General features: G+C 40.5%; 1 protein-coding gene across 5 annotated transcripts in view; it reads left to right on the top strand.

The window, feature by feature from the left end:
- The first annotated feature begins 14563 nt into the window (after positions 1-14563).
- PNPLA8 (patatin like phospholipase domain containing 8) overlaps positions 14564-21333 on the top strand; it is a 47303-nt gene continuing 40533 nt past the window's right edge. Inside the window, exons 1-2 of one of the 5 annotated variants that reach the window (XM_025291115.3) lie at positions 14575-14790; positions 19954-20093. The gene's annotated coding sequence lies outside the window, so the exon portion shown is untranslated. Of the gene's footprint in view, positions 14791-14822; positions 15248-19953; positions 20094-21333 lie in introns of those variants that run through there. The other 4 variants (XM_025291117.3, XM_006046409.4, XM_025291114.3 and 1 more) reach the window with 4 other exon arrangements.

The following is a 21333-nucleotide window of genomic DNA, read 5'->3' as shown; positions in this document are numbered from 1 at the left end:
GCTACTTCACACCCCAGGGTTGGGGGGTAGATGGGCTAGCCAGTCTCCACTGAGATCTCATTGTCCTGCCGTAAGTGGAACACACACCGTTAAAAGAGGGGAGAGAGTGAGGGTACTGCTGTACCTCTGACAGTGCTGCTTCCCCGGCTAACATGTCTGGTAAATACAACCAGGCCAAGTTCCTCAAGCTGCCAACCTTGTCTCCTCGTGGCCAGATGAGTATGTTTTGTTTTCCCCTGGTACACTTGGCCACCATCTAATTCCCCTCCTGGAGGACATTATAGCACACACAGAAACTGTAACTAAATTCACCCAACAAGTCTTAAAAAATATAAAATTACATTAAAAAAAAAAACTCAGAGGAACCTCTTGTGTTATAGAAAATCATGCTATTATTATTTCCAAGTTTTCTGTAATCATTTCTTTCCATTATTTTGCTATGCCAACCGATATTTGCCAGGTACTTTGATTTTTTTCTTTTGCCTCTGGTACTTTGATTTTTAATCTGATAGAGGATATTTTAGATAGCATGTATCAAAAAAAGCCACATATCCTCTAATGTAAAAAAATATATTGGCATTCTTTTGAATCAAAGAGTAGAATGGTGGTTACTGGGAAGCGGGTGGGGCAGGATGCAGAGATTTGTCAAAGGGTACAAACCTCCAGGTGAAGTTCTGGGGATATAGTATTCCATGTGGGGATTATAGTTAATAATACTGCATCCTATACTTGAGCATTGCTAAGAGGTTGTATTTTAAATGTCCTCACCATTAAAAATAAATGATAATTCAGTGAGGTGACAGAGGTGTTAGCTAACACTGTGGTTTTGGTCATCATTTTGCTATATGTAAGTGTCTCCAATCAACATGTTTCACAACTTAAACTTACACAAGGTAGTATTCAATGATATCTCAAATCTGGGACAGGGAGAGAGAACACATGTAATAAAGAATTCTGACTTTCTACACTGTGAAGTGTTTTATCAATGAGTGCATATGCTGCCCAGTCTATATACACAGATAGAGCTATTAAAGAACAAATGTAATTAAAATGTACTACTTGGGGGGGGGGGAAAAACTCTTATGAATCTGATTAGAGTTAATTCATTTTCTAAAAGTCTGATCATGCCTGAAGCTATAAAACTGCTTTCTTAAATACACATGTTTGAAGACAGAATATTGCATGCATGGAAAGCCCACTCTGAAACAATTTGCCAGTCTTGTGCAGCACAATACTGTCAGTTGGAAGAGATGTGTAGAGGCAATGAGGCTTTACATTCAGTTGTACAAATCATTTGGGAATTAGTAGGAACTGGTTGAGTTTATGAAGAATCCCAGCCTCCCCTAAACTTTGTTTTTTAATCAAACATTAGAACTATACCAAGGAGTTCTAATTTGTTGGACCTCTGAGAAATGATTCCATCATCATTTATTTATCAGTAATACATATTATTTTTAATTATTATACTTAAGAAATTTTAAGACATCTATATAAGTATTATAAAGCTAACTAAATCACACTAGTCAAAGTATCTTGAGTTCTTTAGATTTAAGATCCATTATATGGAATATATATATATATATATATATCTCGATTTTATTCTGGGCATAAAGCAAAGGCAAGAAATTTGGGTGTAAATTTAAAAAAACTATGAATATAATGACTTAATAATATAGAGTATATAATCACACCTATATAGTGCTACTAGTCATTTCTTTTATTGTTTAGAGAAGCTGTTTTTTTTTTCCTTTGAGGTATAGTTGATTTACTTTGAGGTATAGTTAATTTCTGCTGTACAGCAAAGTGATTCAGATATATATATACACACACACACATATATATACATTCTTTTTCATAGTCTTTTCCAATATGCTTTATCATAGGATATTAAATATAGTTCCCTGTGCTATACATTTGGATCTTCTTTATCCATTCTATATATAATAGCTTGCATCTGATAATCCCAAACTCCCAATCCATCCCTCCCCTACATTGGCAGCCACAAGTCTGTTCTCCATGTCTGTGAATTTGTTTCTGTTTCATAAATAGGCTCATTTGTGCCATATTTTAGATTTCACATACAAGTGATTAAAAATGATATTTGTCTTTCTCTTTCTGACTAACTTCACTTAGTATAATAATCTCTAGGTCTAACCATGTTGCTGTAAATGATATTATTTTTGTTCTTTTTTATGGCTGAGTAGTGTTCCATTGTCGGAGAAGGCGATGGCACCCCACTCCAGTACTCTTGCCTGGAAAATCCCATGGACGGAGAAGCCTGGTAGGCTGCAGTCCATGGAGTCGCAAAGAGTCGGAACGACTGAGCCACTTCACTTTCACTTTCACTTTCATGCATTAGAGAAGGAAATGGCAACCCACTCCAGTGTTCTTGCCTGGAGAATCCCAGGGACGGGGGAGCCTGGTGGGCTGCCGTCTAAGGGGTCCCACAGAGTCGGACACGACTGAAGTGACTTAGCAGCAGCAGCAGCAGTATTCCATTGTATATATATACTGCATATTCTTTATCTATTCATCTGTTGATGGACATTTAAGTTGTTTCCATATTTTGAGTATTGTAAATAGTGCCACTATGAACATAGGGGTGCATGTATATTTTTGAATTATAGTTTTGTCTAGATATATGCCCAGGACTGGTATTGCTGGATCACATGGCAACTCTATTTTTAGTTTTTTTGAGAAACTTCCATACTGTTCTTTGCAATGGATGCACCAACTTTCATTCCCACCAACAGTGTAGGAGAGTTTTCTTTTTACCACACCCTCTCCAGCATTTGTTACTTGTAGATTTTTTAATGATGACTTTCTGACCAGTGTGAGGTCATTGTAGCTTTGATTTGCCTTTCTCTAATAATTAGCGATGTTGAGCATCCTTTCCCAGTGCCTATTGGCCATCCATAAAAAAATAGTGTAAAATGTGCCTTTTGCAGTTTTCAAAATTGCTTAAGAAGTTTGAAAATATTTGAAATAATATTTTCCAAGGAGGTTGGAGTCAGGTTTTACCTCCTCTTTCTATTTGAATTGCAAATACATTTTAAAGTTAAAATTACTCTGGTAATGTCAAAGAAAGAGGGGGACGGTAATGCCAATATCCTAGGATTGTGTCCAGCAGGTAGTATTATGGATGTTATTGGGGTAGCATGCTCCCTATCTCTTCCCATTGCCCACACCACATTTGGTGGACTATTTTACTTCAGTTTAGGAAATTCTCCCCCGTACAGTCTAATTAACTCAAAACCATTCATTTGATTTATAGTACCTGGCACATTAGCTAGCAGGGCATCTCTCCTTCCACCATGCTGCCAAATTTCTGACATTTGTACGTGTTTGGCTGGGGGAAATGGAAGGCTTTTCCATTTGTGCTTTCTTGATGTGCTAAGATTCTCTCTTGACTCACACGGTGTGATTCCCTTGAATAGTTTCACTTCCTGCTCTTTGGGGATTTGTAAGTACATCATAGTTTCTGAATATTTCAACTGCATACAGGCTTGCTTTGCCTTTGTCTGTGACTCACATATCTAAGTATTAACTAATTTTCCTAGACAGAACTAACTTCCCATTTCTTTTAAATGGATCTTTTCCTCTTCTCAAGGTGTTCAAGTATTTTTGATTGTTTATTCATTAATTTAATTTAAAGTAGCTCATTAATAGCTTCTGCCACTATTATAGCCACATTACATTTGTAACGAATTAAAAAATGGAACAAAAAGTTATAATATCTATTTCACCAAAATTACACCCCACTGTAAGACATCATCAAAAAGAATGAATTTCTAAGTCAGCCATCCAAGGCTATTTGTGATTTAGCTCTTTGTAAAATTTTCAGTTTTGTCTCCCAACCCAACATCTAAATTTTTTTTTAAATTTTCTTTTATTTTTAAACTTTACATAATTGTATTAGTTTTGCCAAATATCAAAATGAATCTGCCACAGGTATACATGTGTTCCCCATCCTGAACCCTCCTCCCTCCTCCCTCCCCATACCATCCCTCTGGGTCATCCCAGTGCACCAGCCCCAAGCATCCAGTATCGTGCATTGAACCTGGACTGGCAACTCGTTTCATACATGATATTTTACATGTTTCAATGCCATTCTCCTACATCTTCCCACCCTCTCCCTCTCCCACAGAGTCCATAAGACTGTTCTATACATCAGTGTCTCTTTCGCTGTCTCCTACACAGGGTTATTGTTACCATCTTTCTAAATTCCATATATGCGTTAGTATACTGTATTGGTGTTTTTCTTTCTGGCTTACTTCACTCTGTATAATAGGCTCCAGTTTCATCCACCTCATTAGAACGGATTCAAATGTGTTCTTTTTAATGGCTGAGTAATACTCCATTGTGTATATGTACCATAGCTTTCTTATCCATTCATCTGCTGATGGACATCTAGGTTGCTTCCATGTCCTGGCTATTATAAACAGTGCTGCGGTGAACATTGGGGTACCCGTGTCTCTTTCAATTCTGGTTTCCTCAGTGTGTATGCCCAGCAGTGGGATTGCTGGATCATAAGGCAGGTCTATTTCCAGTTTTTTAAGGAATCTCCACACTGTTCTCCATAGTGGCTGTACTAGTTTGCATTCCCACCAACAGTATAAGAGGGTCCCCTTTTCTCCACACCCTCTCCAGCATTTATTATTTGTAGACTTTTGGATCACAGCCGTTCTGACTGGTGTGAAATGGTACCTCATAGTGGTTTTGATTTGCATTTCTCTGATAATGAGTGATGTTGAGCATCTTTTCATGTGTTTGTGAGCCATCTGTATGTCTTCTTTGGAGAACTGTCTATTTAGTTCTTTGGCCCATTTTTTGATTGGGTCATTTATTTTTCTGGAGTTGAGCTGTAGGAGTTGCTTGTATATTTTTGAGATTGGTTCTTTGTCAGTTGCTTCATTTGCTATTATTTTCTCCCATTCTGAAGGCTGTCTTTTCACCTTGCTAATAGTTTCCTTTGATGTGCAGAAGCTTTTAAGGTTAATTAGGTCCCATTTGTTTATTTTTGCTTTTATTTCCAATATTCTGGGGGTGGGTCATAGAGGATCCTGCTGTGATGTATGTCAGAGAGTGTTTTGCCTATGTTCTCCTCTAGGAGTTTTATAGTTTCTGGTCTTACGTTTAGATCTTTAATCCATTTTGAGTTTATTTTTGTGTATGGTAACATCTAAACTTTTGACTATTACCCCATTCTCAGGAAAAGCTCTGTACAGCCCTTATTTTCATTTATTTGTTCTGTCATTCTTCTTATACTAAACGTTTTTCTTTACTTATTCTACATTTTACACATCCTTCCATTTTGACATAATTATCAATGGCTTCTCATAAATTCTTCCTAATTAAGTTAGCCAAATAAAACACAAGATGCCCTGTTAACTGTAAGTTTCAGATCAGCAACAACTAACTTCCACAAGCCTCTTATCCTTCTCCATCAGAGGGTAGACAGAATGAAAACCACAATCACAGAACACTAACCAATCTGAGCACATGGACCACAGCCTTGTTTAACACAATGAAACTATGAGCCATGCCGTGTAGGGCCACCCTAGACAAATGGGTCATGGTGGAGAGTTCTGACAAAATGTGGTCCACTGGAAAAGGGAATGGAAAACCACTTCAGCATTCTTGCCTTGAGAACCCCATGAACAGTATGAAAAAGGCAAAAAGACATGACACTGAAAGATGAACTCCCCAGGTTGTTAGGTGCCCAATATTCTACTGGAGAAGAAAGAAGAAATAGCTCCAGAAGGAGTAAAGAGGCTGAGCAAAAGTGGAAACAACACCCAGTTGTGCATATGTCTGGTGATAAAAGTAAAGTCTGATTTATAAAGAGCAATATTGCATAAGAACCTGGAATGTTATATCCATGAATCAAGGCAAATTAGAAGTTGTCAAACAGGAGATGGCAAGAGGGAACATTGGCATTTTAGGAATCAGGGAACTAAAATGTACTGCAATGGGTGAATTTAACTCGATGACCATTATATCTACAACTGTGGGCAAGAATCCCTTTGAAGAAATGGAGTAGCCATCACAGTCAACAAAAAGAGTCTGAAATGCAGTACTTGAATGCAATCTCAAAAATGATAGAAGATCTCTGCTCATTTCCAAGGCAAACCATTCTAATACTCTGAGTCTATGCCCCAACCAGTAATGCTGAAGAAGCTGAAGTTGAACGATTATATGAAGACATACAAGACCTTCTAGAACTAACACCCCAAAAAGATGTCCTTTTCATTATAGGGGACTGGAATACAAAAGTAGGAAGTCAAGAAATACCTGCAGTAACAGGCAAATTTGGCCTTGGAGTACAGAATGACGCAGGGAAAAGGCTAATAGAGTTTTGCCAAGAGAACGCACTGGTCATAGCAAACACCCTCTTCCAACAACACAAGAGAAGACTCTACAGATGGACATCACCAGATGGTCAATACTGAAATCAGACTGATTATATTCTTTGCAGCCAAAGATGGAGAAGCTCTATACAGTCAGCAAAACAAGACTGGGAGTTGACTATGGCTCAGATCATGAACTCCTTATTGCCAAATTCAGACTTAAATTGAAGAAAGTAGAGAAAACCTCTAGACCATTCAGGTATGACATAACTCAGATCCCTTACGGTTATACAGTGGAAGTGATCAAGGGATTTGATCTGATAGACAGAATGCCTGAAGAACTACGGACGGAGGTTTGTGACATAGTATAGGAGGCAGTTATCAACACCATCCCCAAGAAAAAGAAATGCAAAAAGGCAAAATGGCTGTCTGAGGAGGCCTTACATATAGCTGTGAAAAGAAGAGAAGCAAAAGGGAAAGGAGAAAAGGAAAGATATACATATTTGAATGGAGAGTTCCAAAGAATAGCAAGGAGAGATAAAGCCTTCCTCAGTGATCAATGCAAAGAAACAGAGGAAAACAATAGAATGGGAAAGACTAGAGATCTATTCAAGGAAATTAGAGATACCAAGGGAACATTTCATGCAAAGATGGGCTCGATAAAGGACAGAAATGGTATGGACCTAACAGAAGCAGAAGATATTAAGAAGAGGTGGCAAGAATACATAGAAACTACACAAAAAGGATCTTCATGACTGAGATAATCACGATGGTGTGATCACTCACCTAGAGCCAGACATCCTGGAATGTGAAGTCAAGTGGGCCTTAGGAAGCATCACTATGAACAAAGCTAGTGGAGATGATGGAATTCCAGTTGAGCTATTTCAAATCCTAGAAGATGATGCTGTGAAAGTGCTGCACTCAATATGCCAGCAAATTTGGAAAACTCAGCAGTGGCCACAGGACTGCGAAAGGTCAGTTTTCATTCCAATCCCAAGGAAAGGAAATGACAAAGAATGCTCAAACTATCGTGCAATTGCCCTCATCTCACATGCTAGTAAAGTAATGCTCAAAATTCTCCTAGTCAGGTTTCAACAGTACATGAGAGATTGAAGGCAGGAGGAGAAGGGGACGAAAGAGGATGAGATGGTTGGATGGCATCGCTCCCAGAATTTGAGAAAGCTCTGGGAGTTGGTGATGGACAGGGAAGTCCATGGAGTCACAAAAGAATCAGACACCAATGAGTGACTGAACTGAACTGAACCGAAGGTTGGTGGGGAGAAGGAGTGACAATTTGACAAGGAACACAGCTGGCATTAGGAGTGAAGAGCAGCTCCTGGCTGACAGCCAGCAAAAGAATCAAAACCTCATCCCTATAGCTGTAAAAACAGAATTATGCCTACAACCTAAATAACTTTTAAAAGAATGTTCTCTGACAGAGCCATCAGAGGTGAGCCTAGGCCAGCTGACACCTTGATTTTGATCTCGGGAGACCTGGAGCAGAGGACCCAGTTGACCCTACCTGGACTTCTGACCTACAGAATTGTGACATGATAAATTTGATTTAAGTCATTGACTGTGATATTTTATTTCAGCAGCAAAAAAAAAATTAATACAATTACCTTTACACAGTTTATAGACATTTTGTGGGACATACTTATACTAAAAAGTTCAGTTCAGTTCAGTCGCTCAGTCATGTCCAACTCTTTGCAACCCCATGGGCTGCAGTACGCCAGGCTTCCTTGTCCATCACCAACTCCCTGAGCTTACTGAAACTCATGCCCATTGAGTTGGTGATGCATCCAACCATCTCATCCTCTGTCATTCCCTTCTCCCCCCACCTTCAATCTTTCCCAGCATCACAGTCTTTTCCAGTGAGTCAGTTCTTCACATCAGGTGGCCAGAGTACTGGAGTTTCAGCTTCAGCATCAGTCCTTCCAATGAATATTCAGGCCTGATCTCCTTTAGGATGGACTGGTTGGATCTCCTTGCAGTCCAAGGGACTCTCAAGAGTCTTCTCCAACACCACAGTTCAAAAGCATCAATTCTTCGGCACTCAGTTTTCTTTATAGTCCAACTCTCACATTCATACATGACTACTGGAAAAACCATAAATTTGACTAGACAGATCTTTGTTGGCAAAGTAATGTCTCTGCTTCTTAATATGCTGTCTAGGTTGGTCATAACTTTTCTTCCAGGAGCAAGTGTCTTTTAATTTCATGGCTGCAGTCACCATGTGCAGTGATTTTGGAGCCCAAAAAAATAGTCTCTCACTGTTTCCATTGTTTTCCCATCTATTTGCCATGAAGTGATGGGACCACATGCCACGATCCTCATTTTCTGAATGCTGAGTTATAAGCATTTCACTCTTTTTCACTTTCATCAAGCAGCTCTTCAGTTCTTCGCTTTCTGCCATAAGGTTGGTGTCATCTGCATATCTGAGGTTATTGATATTTCTCCTAGCAATCTTAATTCTGGCTTGTGCTTCATCCAGCCCAGCATTTTTCCTGATGTACTCTGCATATAAGTTAAATAAGCAGGGTGACAATATATAGCCTTGACGTACTCCTTTCCAAATTTGGAACTAGTCTGTTGTTCCATGTCCAGTTCTAACTGTTGCTTCTTGACTTGTATACAGATTTCTCAGGAGGCAGGTAAGGTAAGGTAAGGTAAGGTCTGGTATTCCCATCTCTTGAAGAAATTCCCACATTTTGTTGTGATCCACAGTAAAACCTTGGTGTAGTCAATAAAGCAGAAGTAGATGTTTTTCTGCAACTCTCTTGCTTTTTCTATGATCCAGCAGATGTTGGCAATTTGATCTCTGGTTTCTCTGCCTTCCCAAATCCAGCCTGAACATCTGGAAGTTCTTGGTTCATGTACTATTGAAGTATAGCTTGGAGAACTTCAAGTATTACTTTGCCAGCATGTGAGATAAGTGCAATTGTGCAGCAGTTTGAACTACCCCTACCACCTGGGATTCTCTCTGTCTTTTCTTCTACCACATCGCTACTGCTTCCAGCATGAGAAAAAGCTCATGTAATTAGATTGAGACCTCCTGGATAATTTAGGATAATTTCCTTTTTAAAAAATCTGTACCCTTAATTACATCTGCAAAGTCCCTGTTGCCATGTATTACAATGTAACATGGCTTCCCTGGTAGCTCAGAGGGTAAAGCATCTGCCTGCAATGTGGGAGACCTGGGTTCGATCCCTGGGTTGGGAAGTTCCCCTGGAGAAGTAAATGGCAACCCATTCCAGGATTCTTGCCTGGAGAATCCCATGGACAGAGCAGCCTGGTAGACTACATTCCACGGGGTTGCAAAGAATCAGACACGACTGAGCGACTTCACTTCATAAAGTAACATATTCAGAAGTTCAAGGGATTAGGCCATTATTCTGCCTACCACAGTATATATTCTTCTAGGATTATTTTCTGGCATATCCTTCACTTGGATGATTTGGAGAAATATCTTACAGAAATATTGCTTAATTTATTTTGGCTACAGCATTGAGTTTTGTTTAAACAAAAGGAGGCTAGAAGTTCTTTGAAGGGTTCTTATAAGCCAAACTTTAATAATCAATAGAAGGAGAAGTTGACTATTGATTTAGAGAAAGAAAGGTCTATAATAGATCAGTGGTAAACCTTGTAAATCAAAGGCGAAAAAATAAATGATACAGGAGCGATGTGGATATCTATTTTATCTAGGAGCCAAAGGATATAGGGTAGAATAATTACTGTATTTAACATTATTGCAAGTGTGATATTTTCCTGAAGGATATTAAATATTATTAGCCTGCTCTTAAAAATAGAAGACAATTTCCTATTTTGCACACCACTGAATTTATAGCATTTAAAATGAACTGAACTCCTCTTTTCTCTTAAATTTTTTTCTAAGATCAAAAGAATCATGAATGGGTTTTAATTTCCATTTGTAACTTATTAACTGGTAATCTGAATGAAATTAAAAGTCAATAATACAGAATTTTAGAGAATCTACACTTTGCTGGGTAGTATGCTAAAGCCTGGTTTCCCTGGTGGCTCAGAAGGTAAAGCGTCTGCCTGCAATGTGGGACACCTGGGTTTGATTCCTGGGTCGGGAAGATCCCGTGGAGAAGGAAATGGCAATCCACTCCAGCATTCTTGCCTGGAAAATCCCATGGACGGAGGAGTCTGATAGGCTACAGTCCATGTGGTCACAAAGAGTCGGACACGACTGAGCGACTTCACTTTCACTTTCACTTTCATGCTAGACCCAAAGGATACATATACAGTTATGTTATACTCTGTGCCTACAGGAAATTCACAGGCATATAAACAAATAAATAAAGATACCGTGCAGGCAGGGAACCTGGAGAAGCAACCACACATCGAAGGCATGTTTTACTCAATGAATCATTGTTGCTGTTTTTTTTCTTTTCAATTGCATTGTTTTTAGAGCAGTTTTAGGTCCACAGCAACACTGAGAGGAAGGTATAGCTATTTCTCATATACCTCTGCCTTCACACATACATGACAGATTGTGATATCACTCAGTCAAATCCAACTCTTTGTGACCGCATGGACTGTAGCCCACCAGTCTCCTCTGTCCATGGGGTTCTTCAGGCAAGAATACTGCAGTGGGTAGCCATCGCCTTCTCAAAGGGGTCTTCCTAATCTAGGGACCGAAGCAGGCTCTCCCCCATTGTAGGCAGATTCTTTACCATCTGAGCCATCAGGAAAGCCATCCCCACCAGAGTGATACATATATGTTTCAATCAATGAATGTACACTGGCACATCATAATAACCCAAGGTCCATAGTTTATCTTAGGATTTACGTTTGGTAATGTATATTCTATGAGTTTGAGCAAATGTGTAATGACAGGTATCCATCATCAAATATCACAGTGTTTTCACTGCCTTGAACATCCTCTGTGTTCTGCCTAATTCACACTCTGCCCCCATCCCAATCCTTAGTAACCACTAATTTTTTGTTTGTTTTTACTATCTCTATAGTTTGCCTTTTCAGAATTTCATATGGTTGGAATCATATGATATATGGCCTGTGTAGATTGGTATAAACATTTAAGATTTCTCCACATCTTTTCATGGCTGAAAGTTTGTTTTTAGCTCTGAATAATAATCCATTATCTGATGTACCACAGTTTACTTATCTATTCACTTACTGCAGGATATCTTGGCTACTTCCAAGTTTGGGCAATTATGAATAAAGCTGCTATAAACATGTACATGCAGGCTTTTGTGCTCACACAGGTTGCCAACTCCTTCAGGTAAATACCAAGAATAACAATTGTTGGATTGTATAGTAAGAGTATGTTTAGTTTTGTAAGCTTTTCTAGTTTTGAAGGAGGTATGAGGAAAAGTACTGAAGCATAAAAAAGCACAGGGTATTTGAGGAACCATAATTATGGCCAGTCTTTGGGGTCACAAAGAGTCGGACACGATTGGGCGACTGAACAACAAAGTATGGCCAGAGGGTAAAGAGCAAGGGGAAAGTAGTGAAATTAAGACTGGAAGCTCGTCAGGCTTGAAGCCTATCATGCCCTGCACTTGATTCCATGAAGATGAAGCATAAACTTTTTAATCAGTGAAATCACGTGATTGGACTTGCACTTTAGAAAGATTACCTTGGCTTCCCAGAAGAGAATAACTCTGGGTTGGAGGTCAGTTACAGGATTTCCCTGGTGGCTCAGACAGTAAAGTATCTGTCTATAAGGCAGGAGACCCGGGTTTGATCCCTGGGTCAGAAAGAACCTCTGGAGAAGGAAATGGCAACCTACTCCAGTATTCTTGCCTGGAAAATCCCATGGATGGAGGAGCCTGGTTTGCTACAGTCCATGGGATCACAAAGAGTCGGACATGACTGAGCAACTTCCACTTCACTTCACTTCACAGGCTGGAAAACCAGTTTAACGAGATTGAGGATGAAAGCTTAAACTAAAGCAATGGAGGCCAAGATACAGAGCAATGGAAAGACTTGAGAGATCCTCCACTAAGATCCTCAGACTTCAGGATGGTTAAAGTTATGGGGAAGAAAGAGTAAAGGAGAAGAATTCAGAGTTTTTTTAAAAAATTTGACAACGGAGGAAAATTTAAATATTTGATAAAGTCTGACTAAATTAGGAAGTGAAGGAAAACAAGTGGGGGGGATGGATATTTGGATGGTGACAAAGACTTTCTCATTTGTCAAACTTTAATTTGATTTCTCTGAGCCCTCTTCCGTCAAGACTTCCGCCCCAGGTCCTGTCTTTGGTCTTCCAAGTCCAATTTTATCAAGAATCCTGCTGAGTCAGTTTAGAGAAAATCTCCCACCCTTGATATCTAGTCACACTGGTCAGTCTTTAGCAAGAATCTTGTTAAAATGCTTTAGCAAGAATACCCCTACCCTTGGCATCCCCTCTTAGTAATTTTCCACCCACTGGCCCCTGCCCCTCTGCTCCTTGGCTACACATCTCCAACTGTCTTTGTTGTATTTGTAATTCAGCCCAATCTCTTTCCCTAATTGCAAAAGTCTTGACACCTATGGCAAAAGTCCTAAAGTCTTTATTGTTTTAACAAGTATAATTTTTTTAACAACAGGGAGGAACGTCTCTCTGAAACTAAGGTTACTTCCATATGCCTCTAAAGCTTAGCTTGTGCATGTACGTTTTAACTATAGTATGGCTAAATAACCTATCTATATCATGCACTGCAGGGGTTTATCAGGCATTATGATGTACATAATCCAGCCATTTGTGCCCCAAGAGCCTGGCAAACTGGCTTCCTCCTCTTAATTAAAAAGAAAAAACAAGGTGTAAGTCTAACACCCACTATGTGACAGATCATACAATTCCTTCCTTAAACACTTCACAATCATCTTATATGGACTAAAGCAGTAACACTCACCCATGCAAAACATGACAAGTCTAGAGAAAAGAGACTCCGTCATGGTAACATTTTGAGGTTAGTAACGACTGCTTTTCTGTTTTCTAACCTCAACTTATTTAAAGGAAGCTACAGTAACTATTCCAAGGCCAAATTTGGCTGTTACTCCAGGTGTTTCTTGACTTCCTACTTTTGCATTCCAGTCCCCAAAGGAGATCAGCCCTGGGATTTCTTTGGAGGGAATGATGCTGAAGCTGAAACTCCAGTAACAGTAACTATCCAAATTCCCTGTTTTAGCAGTAAAGCTTCTTGACATATAATGGATATGCTCTAAAAAATACCCTTTTTTTTTTAAGGACATTGAATTTGAATTTCGTGTCAATGTTACATGTCCCAAAAGTTGTTTTTTGTTTTTTGTTGATGTTGGAGAAGACTCTTGAGAGTCCCTTGGACTGCAAGATCCAACCAGTCCATTCTGAAGATCAGCCCTGGGATTTCTTTGGAAGGAATGATGCTAAAGCTGAAACTCCAGTACTTTGGCCACCTCATGCGAAGAGTTGACTCATTGGAAAAGACTCTGATGCTGGGAGGGATTGGGGGCAGGAGGAGAAGGGGACGACAGAAGATGAGGTGGCTGGATGGCATCACTGACTCGATGGACATGAGTCCGGGTGAACTCCGGAAGTTGGTGATGGACAGGGAGGCCTGGCGTGCTGCGATTCATGAGGTCGCAAAGAGTCGGACACGACTGAGCGACTGAACTGAACTGAAGTGATTGAAAATGAAAAGCCCATTCTTACTTTGCAGACGTACAGAAACAGGCCATAGGCTGTATTTGCCTTATGGGCTGTATAGGCTATTTGTAGATTTGGTAGGCATAAGATGTTAGGATTGAAAAACCAATGTGTTAAGTGTGGGACCTTTTGGAAAGAAGAGTGTAGCGGGGCTTTACTGGCTGACTTCCAACAGGATAACGTATGTGAAAGAGCTTTCCCGGGATTTTTAGTCCAAGTGGCGAAGCTCAGGAATGATGACAGCAGAGTGGTTAGGACCCCGGTCCATGCCGCTCACTATCCTCCAGGCGTTTGGTACGCAGCCCGGGTTCCGAGAACCTGAAGGAGAGCGGACAAAATCGCAATGGACGAGGAGATAGATGCTTAGCTCAGCTGATCGCGTACTGAGCCCTGCACACAAGCCCGCCGAACCAAAGAAACTCCCATGGCTGGTCCCCAGGCGGCGCCTCTTCTGGTGCCCGCAGGCGCGTGCACGCACGCACGTCTCCCGCCCGCGCTCAGCCGTGCTCTATTGCGCATGTCTGGGGAGGGGGCGGAGCGGCGGCTGACGGGCAGGCAGAGGCCTCAGGGAGGCGGAGGAGCTCCTCCCCGGTCGGCGAGTAGACCCGGGCCGTCCTGCGTCACTTCCGCTGGGGCGGGACGGAGCTGGAGGAGGGTGGCACCCCAGCTGCTGCCAGGGTGTTTGTGCTGGAAGCTCAGCTGATGCTGGCGGGCAGAGGGGACGCACGTTCGGGGAAAAGGCGCATCGCCCCTGCCGCCCAAGTAGCTGCGGCCTGCATCCCGGTAGGTGGCCCGTGGGGGGCCGGCGGGACGGTAGGCTAGGGGAGAAGGCCGCGGGTCGCCCCGGGGACTCCTTTGGCCCTCCGCGACTTCTTATCTCTACTCGGAAGGCGCTTCCACGGCGAGAGGGCGGGGAGACGCCCGGACCCGGGCTCCAGAAGGCGACCGGGCACCGGAAGGGTCCGCAGGTCCCAGGTCTGAGGGGTGCGCGATGGTCTCCTCGTCTTCTGGCCTGGTGGGCTTTGCTGGTCCACACGGCTCAGACTGTTGAGGTTTTTCTGGTTCAGCCCCGAGCTGTCTGTTCCACCCCCGAGCCTCGCAGCCGAGGTTCCCTGAGTCTGTCTGACTTCCCCTGGGCAGTGGGTGCTCCGACAGTTCCCGGTTGCTTGTCAAAACCGTGTCCCTCCTCTACCTACATGATTCACCGCTGTCAGTGCACCTGATGAGTCGGCTGCTCCAGGTATTTAATTATCAGCAGTTTCTTTGTAACCCCACCCACACTGAACTCTGTCCCCCGCTCCTGTTGCTTAATCGGTTTCAGATGTGTGCTGTTTAATAGGTGAAGGTGTGTTGCACTGCTTCCAGTCGCTGTCATGTGAATCATCATGCGGGGAGGAGACTGGTTTATATACCTAATACTATGGTAACTTTAAATAAAAAGTGGTGACACCTAGGAAAAACTTAGATGAGGAGCTATCACATAATCCTGTTTAAAGTGGTGCTTTTTACTTCTGGTAACATCCCATTTGAACTGCATCCCAATCTACAGTCCCGATTATTGAGCTTTCAAAAATGACAAAAGTAGGTTTTAGTGTATCAAGGAAATGCTGTTAAGACAGTGAAATACTAAGAATTTTTAAATCCGGGAGTTTTAGAAACGTTTAGTGCACTGTGAACCGAGAGTTTAATGCCCATTGTAGCTGTTTATGTCAAATCTCTTGTGCACATTAGTTGTGCTTTGAATATAAGAACATATTCTTTCTTCATCATTTTTCTTAAACTTTTTTGTCAGTGTTGATCTTGTTTTTCTCTGTTCCTGGGTCAGATCGCAATTAAAACCTTGAGAGCAGTGTCCTTTTAACAAGTCATGTTGGATGAAAAGATCGCTTTCACTAGTTTATATGTTTACTTGCTTCAAGTGCAGAGTTAATCAAGGTACATCTTTTGAGTGGTTTTTTTTTTGCTTAGTAATAATGACGGAGGATTTGTGCCGAAGGGATCTTACTACTTGGTGTGTGGAACGTATATTTGTGAAAAGGTCATAGAACTCTTAGCGGGACATCCTCCTGTCATGTCTTAGTTCTGACCTTTATTTCCCATGTCTTATATTTTATTTCATTCACTCTCCAGTACTTTTTCGGACGTCCTGCCATTGCCCTGAGCTTTTCTCGATGTCTTTTCTCTTGTGCTTTTTTTTTTTTTTTTTTTTTTCTGCTTGGCAAGCTACCTCTTCCTAACTCTGAATGGCTGTCAAGGCTCTACCCTTGTTCTCGATACACCAGAATTTTAAAATTTGAAACCCAAGGACTACTTTAGTACTTCTGTAAATATATTGAAATGTCTTGGGAAATATAGTGTATATATGCAGATAAGCATTTTTACGAGGAAGAGAAACTTTTATCAAATTTTGCGATCCCCAAATTCTGGAGAAGAATTAAGTGTATATCCTTCTTTGGTAAATCCAGTCTTATGATTTCTGCTGTCACTGTGCTAGTAACTCCAAACATAAATCCAACAGCCTGTGTTCCTGTAGTCTCCATGTGAATGCCCCACTGTTTCTGTATTCTGTAAAACCAAGAAATTTTTATTGGCCCCCTTCCAAGCAATCTCATATCCACAAATGGCATTCTCCCTGTTTCTCTGATTAAAACCCTTAAGTTGTCTTTACACCTCCCTCTCCTTACCCTGTTCTTTCCTGTCACCAAGTCCTGTGTTTCACTGATTGCTCCATTTTCAAAGTGTGGCTCAGAGCAATAGTCATCGCCATTATAGTACTTTTATCTTAATCCAGTCCAAACCTCTGTCACTCATGTCTGCGTAATTGCAGTATAACCAAATGAAGTCTCCCATAAATTAATTCTTTCCATCCTTAGCGGAGCCTCCACCTAGCAGTTCCTGAATTTCTTCTAGTTATAACTTCATTCCATTCCCCAGTGGCTGGTCTAAGCCTCACTCTTCTATTTCTGCCTACATCTGTATTTGTACTATCCTATAAATAGAGTACATCATGAGAAACGCTGGACTGGAAGAAGCACAAGCTGGAATCAAGATTGCCGGGAGAAATATCAATAACCTCAGATATGCAGATGACACCACCCTTATGGCAGACAGTGAAGAGGAACTCAAAAGCCTCTTGATGAAAGTGAAAGAGGAGAGTGAAAAGGTTGGCTTAAAGCTCAACATTCAGAAAACGAAGATCATGGCATCTGGTTCCATCACTTCATGGGAAATAGATGGGGAAACAGTGGAAACAGTGTCAGACTTTATTTTTTGGGGCTCCAAAATCACTGCAGATGGTGACTGCAGCCATGAAATTAAAAGACGCTTACTCCTTGGAAGGAAAGTTATGATCAACCTAGATAGCATATTCAAAAGCAGAGACATTACTTTGCCAACAAAGGTTCGTCTAGTCAAGGCTATAGTTTTTCCTGTGGTCATGTATGGATGTGAGAGTTGGACTGTGAAGAAAACTGAGTGCCCAAGAATTGATGCTTTTGAACTGTGGTTGTTGGAGAAGACTCTTGAGAGTCCCTTGGACTGCAAGGAGATCCAACCAGTCCATTCTGAAGGAGATCAGCCCTGGGATTTCTTTGGAAGGAATGATGCTAAAGCTGAAACTCCAGTACTTTGGTCACTTCATGCTAAGAGTTGACTCATTGGAAAAGACTCTGATGCTGGGAGGTATTGGGGGCAGGAGGAGAAGGGGACGACAGAGGATGAGATGGCTGGATGGCATCACTGACTCGATGGACATGAGTCTGAGTGAACTCTGGGAGTTGGTGATGGACAGGGAGGCCTGGCGTGCTGCGATTCATGGGGTCGCAAAGAGTCAGACACTGAGCGACTGAACTGAACTGAACTGATAAATAGTCTGGTCCTCCTGCTCTTTTCTCAGTTGATGATGGCACTTTACAGTTTACCTTCTTTATCTGTTTGCAATCTAACTTCTGTCTCAGCTCAATTTGCTCTCCAAACCCTTATCTGCATTTACTAGTGTTGTGATTTGGGAGCAGTTAAATTCAGCTTGTTGATTTTGTTGACAGCTCTTTTTGGCAGTTTTGGCCTGATAACTGTCTTTCTAGAGGGGTGTTTTAAAATTGTATGATCATGGGATTGTCTAGACTTCCCTTAATTGTTCCCCTTTCAGATTTGCTTTCTATGCTGTATTTCTTTGCCAGGTTGATAGGTGTATTCTAGTTGGTCTTGAGGATTATCTCTTATTGGAAAGAAACAATGAAGATCCCTTACTGTAATCCCGGCTTTTATAGCTCTGTTCTCTGCTTGACTCTTGGACCCATGTCTACCATTTTTCCTATTTCTTACTTTCCTTTAACTAGCTTATTCTTATTATTCCTGAATAGACAAAGTTCATTCCTGTCTCCAAAGCTTTGGTTGCTTTTTCCTCTGCCTTGAGTGCTATTTTCCTGGATACTTTTAAATAATTTGCTTACTTGGTTCATTCAGGTCTCCAGTAACATGTCAACTCAATTCTTCTCCTGACTACATCAGCTGAAATAGCCCTCCCTGGGCCCTTTTCTCCCCAGCCTCCAGCTTTATTTTTCTTCATGGTACTTCTCGATCTGTTGTTATACATTGTATTAGTTACTTGTTTGTTAATAAGTTGTCTTGTTCTCCAAGACCTAGGAAACTGAGGTTTAATAACTCTCAATAAATGGATTATTCCTTTTACTATGAAATAGTATGCCTTTTTAATCTTATTTAATGCTTTTGCTTTAAAGTGCTTTTTGCTTTCTTTTGATTATATAGGCCTTGGTATATATTTTCCCCTATTCCTTTATTTTCATCCTTTCTTTGTCATCATATTACAGTAACATCTAGTAACTAGCTTGTAGCTGGAATTTTCATTTCTAAAATTTTACTCTTCCTGTACATTTTGTACAGTTGTTGTTGTTTTTTTTTTTTTTTTTTTTGTGCTTCCTTATTTTGTTCTATCATTGAATGTCTTAAACCTACTTAATTTATTTTCTATTATTTCTAATCTCGGTTACACTTTCTCTTGTTGGCTGTACTTGCCAGTAGTCTCTTGCAGTGATGGTTCTTTAACTGTGAGTTCATCTTCAGTGGGGGTTGCTGAACGAGAGTCTCTTGCCTGAGCTTTGGAAGTGTCCTTCCATGGTGGTTTCAGTGGACTGGGCAGAGGCCGCATGGAGTTCCCTAGCTCAGACTAGTTTCCATTGCTTAGTCAATGCACCTTAAAGGAAATGTGACTGCAGATCCAGGTATGTGATGCCTCTTCAACCGTGGGTTTTCCACTGTTGGTTTTGTTTTATTGGGGGTTTCTTTTTTAAAAAAACTTTATTGTGGTAAAAAAAAAAAAATCATAAAATTTAATATGTTAATCATTTTTAACTGTATAGTTCAGTGGCATCCAGTAGATTCACATTGTCATGAAACAAATTTCCAGTACTTTTTCATCTTGCAGAACTGAAACCCTACCCAGTAAACAATTCCCCTCTGCCCCATTCCTCCAGCCCTGTAACCATCATTCTGCTGTCTGTCTCTGTGAATTTGACTGTTCTAGAGCTCTCATGTAAGTGGAGTCATATAGTACTTGTTTGTTTTGTAACTGGCTTGTTTTGCCTAATGTCCTCAAGGCTCATCCACATTAGCGTTTGGGGGGATTTCCTTCCTTCTCCAGTCTGCATAATACTCCATTGTGTGCATATACCACGTTTTGTTTATTTAACTGTCCGTGCACATTTGGATGGTTCCCACCTCTGCTGTTACGAGTGCTGTGATACACATCAGTGTGCACACTTTTTAAGTCCCTGTTTTCAGTTTCTTTGAATATATACCGAGGATTGCTGGATCTTATGGTAGGTCTATATTAATATTGTGAGGAATTGATATACTGGGTTTTTTTGTTTTTTAACTTTTATTGACGTGTAGTTGATTTATAATGTTGTGTTTTACTATTTTCCATAGTGACTACAGCATTTTCCATTTCCACCAACAGTGCTCCGGTTCAGTGCTCAGCTTCTCCACATCTTTATCAACACTTGATATTTTCTGGCATTTTTGTTTTGTTCTGTTTTTTGGTTTAAACAACAGAATTTATTTCTCAGGTATTTTTTTCTTTTCTTTTCTTTCTTTGGTAATAGCCATCCTGATAAGTGTGGGATAATACCTCAGTTGGTTTTGATTTGTATTTCTCTGATATCAGTGATGTTTTTCATCTTTTCTTGTGCTTAAATTTACTGAATGTCATCTTTGGAGAAAGATGACGTCTTTCATCTATTCAAGTCCTTTGCCCATTTTTTAATTGAGTTATTTGATTTTTGTTGTTGAATTACAGGAGTCCATTATTAGTTTTGAGTATAGCTTTTTTATTTAATTTAAATAAATTGCTTTGTAGAGGCTCTAGTAGCAGATATTTGAATGATAACTCTTCAGAATAATATTTGTGTCTACAAATAACGTTCATGTTAACAGGCTATTTTTAAAGCACTAGCTATGTGCTGCGGAGAAGGCAATGGCACCCCACTCCAGTACTCTTGCCTGGAAAATCCCATGGACAGAGGAGCCTGGTAGGCTGCAGTCCATGGGGTCGCTAAGAGTTGGGCACGACTGAGCGACTTCCTTTTTTATCCGTGAGTCCTTTAGATGTATTTTATCATGTATTTCTGTGTTGGGGATTTTTTGTGGAACTTTTGTGTTAATTCAGCTTATTACATTGACTGCACATCCTTAGGGGTTCAGAAGAGCCAGTGAGGCACATAGGTTTGCTTTTTTTCTTTCCTCCCCTCTACAGATTTTAAAATAGTACGCTCACATGCAGTTTGGAAAGATGTTAGTTCAGACTATCTTCTGAAGAATCACAATGGGTTCTTGGTTCCTGTCATTCTCAGTCTTGTCCTGTTACTCCATCTATCAGAGATCTGCTGGAAACATCTTCCTAATGTCATTCCTTTGTTTAACATAGTTCATTGACAGTTTGATCTTTAATCTCTTTGCTAAGATTGTCAGACCCTTCATAATCTGGCTCCTCCTATCTTTGCAGTATCACCTTCGGCCTGTCCCTCATTAATGGCTCCAGGTCTTAGAAAGAATTGACTGCTTGCAATTTTTGCTTCTATTGTGTGTACTTTCTTAAATGCTTTTTTTTTGTTTGTGTTTGTTTTCCCCATTATTTAGAATTCTCTCCTTCCCCTCTCATCTTTTACCATGTGACGAATTACTTTTTTGCCCAGTTTTCAGCATCTTTTTTTTTTTTCAGACTTACCTGGATGTCTACTCTGACTTTGTGTCTTCCATTCATATAGTACCATCTGTTAAAGTGCATTGCGTTGTTTTCTTAAATTACAA

The sequence above is a fragment of the Bubalus bubalis genome, chromosome 8, assembly GCF_019923935.1.
Source record: "Bubalus bubalis isolate 160015118507 breed Murrah chromosome 8, NDDB_SH_1, whole genome shotgun sequence".
Classification (NCBI taxonomy): domain Eukaryota; kingdom Metazoa; phylum Chordata; class Mammalia; order Artiodactyla; family Bovidae; genus Bubalus; species Bubalus bubalis.
The sequence above is the reverse complement of the archived record's forward strand: the minus strand, read 5'-3'. Positions and strand labels throughout refer to the sequence as shown.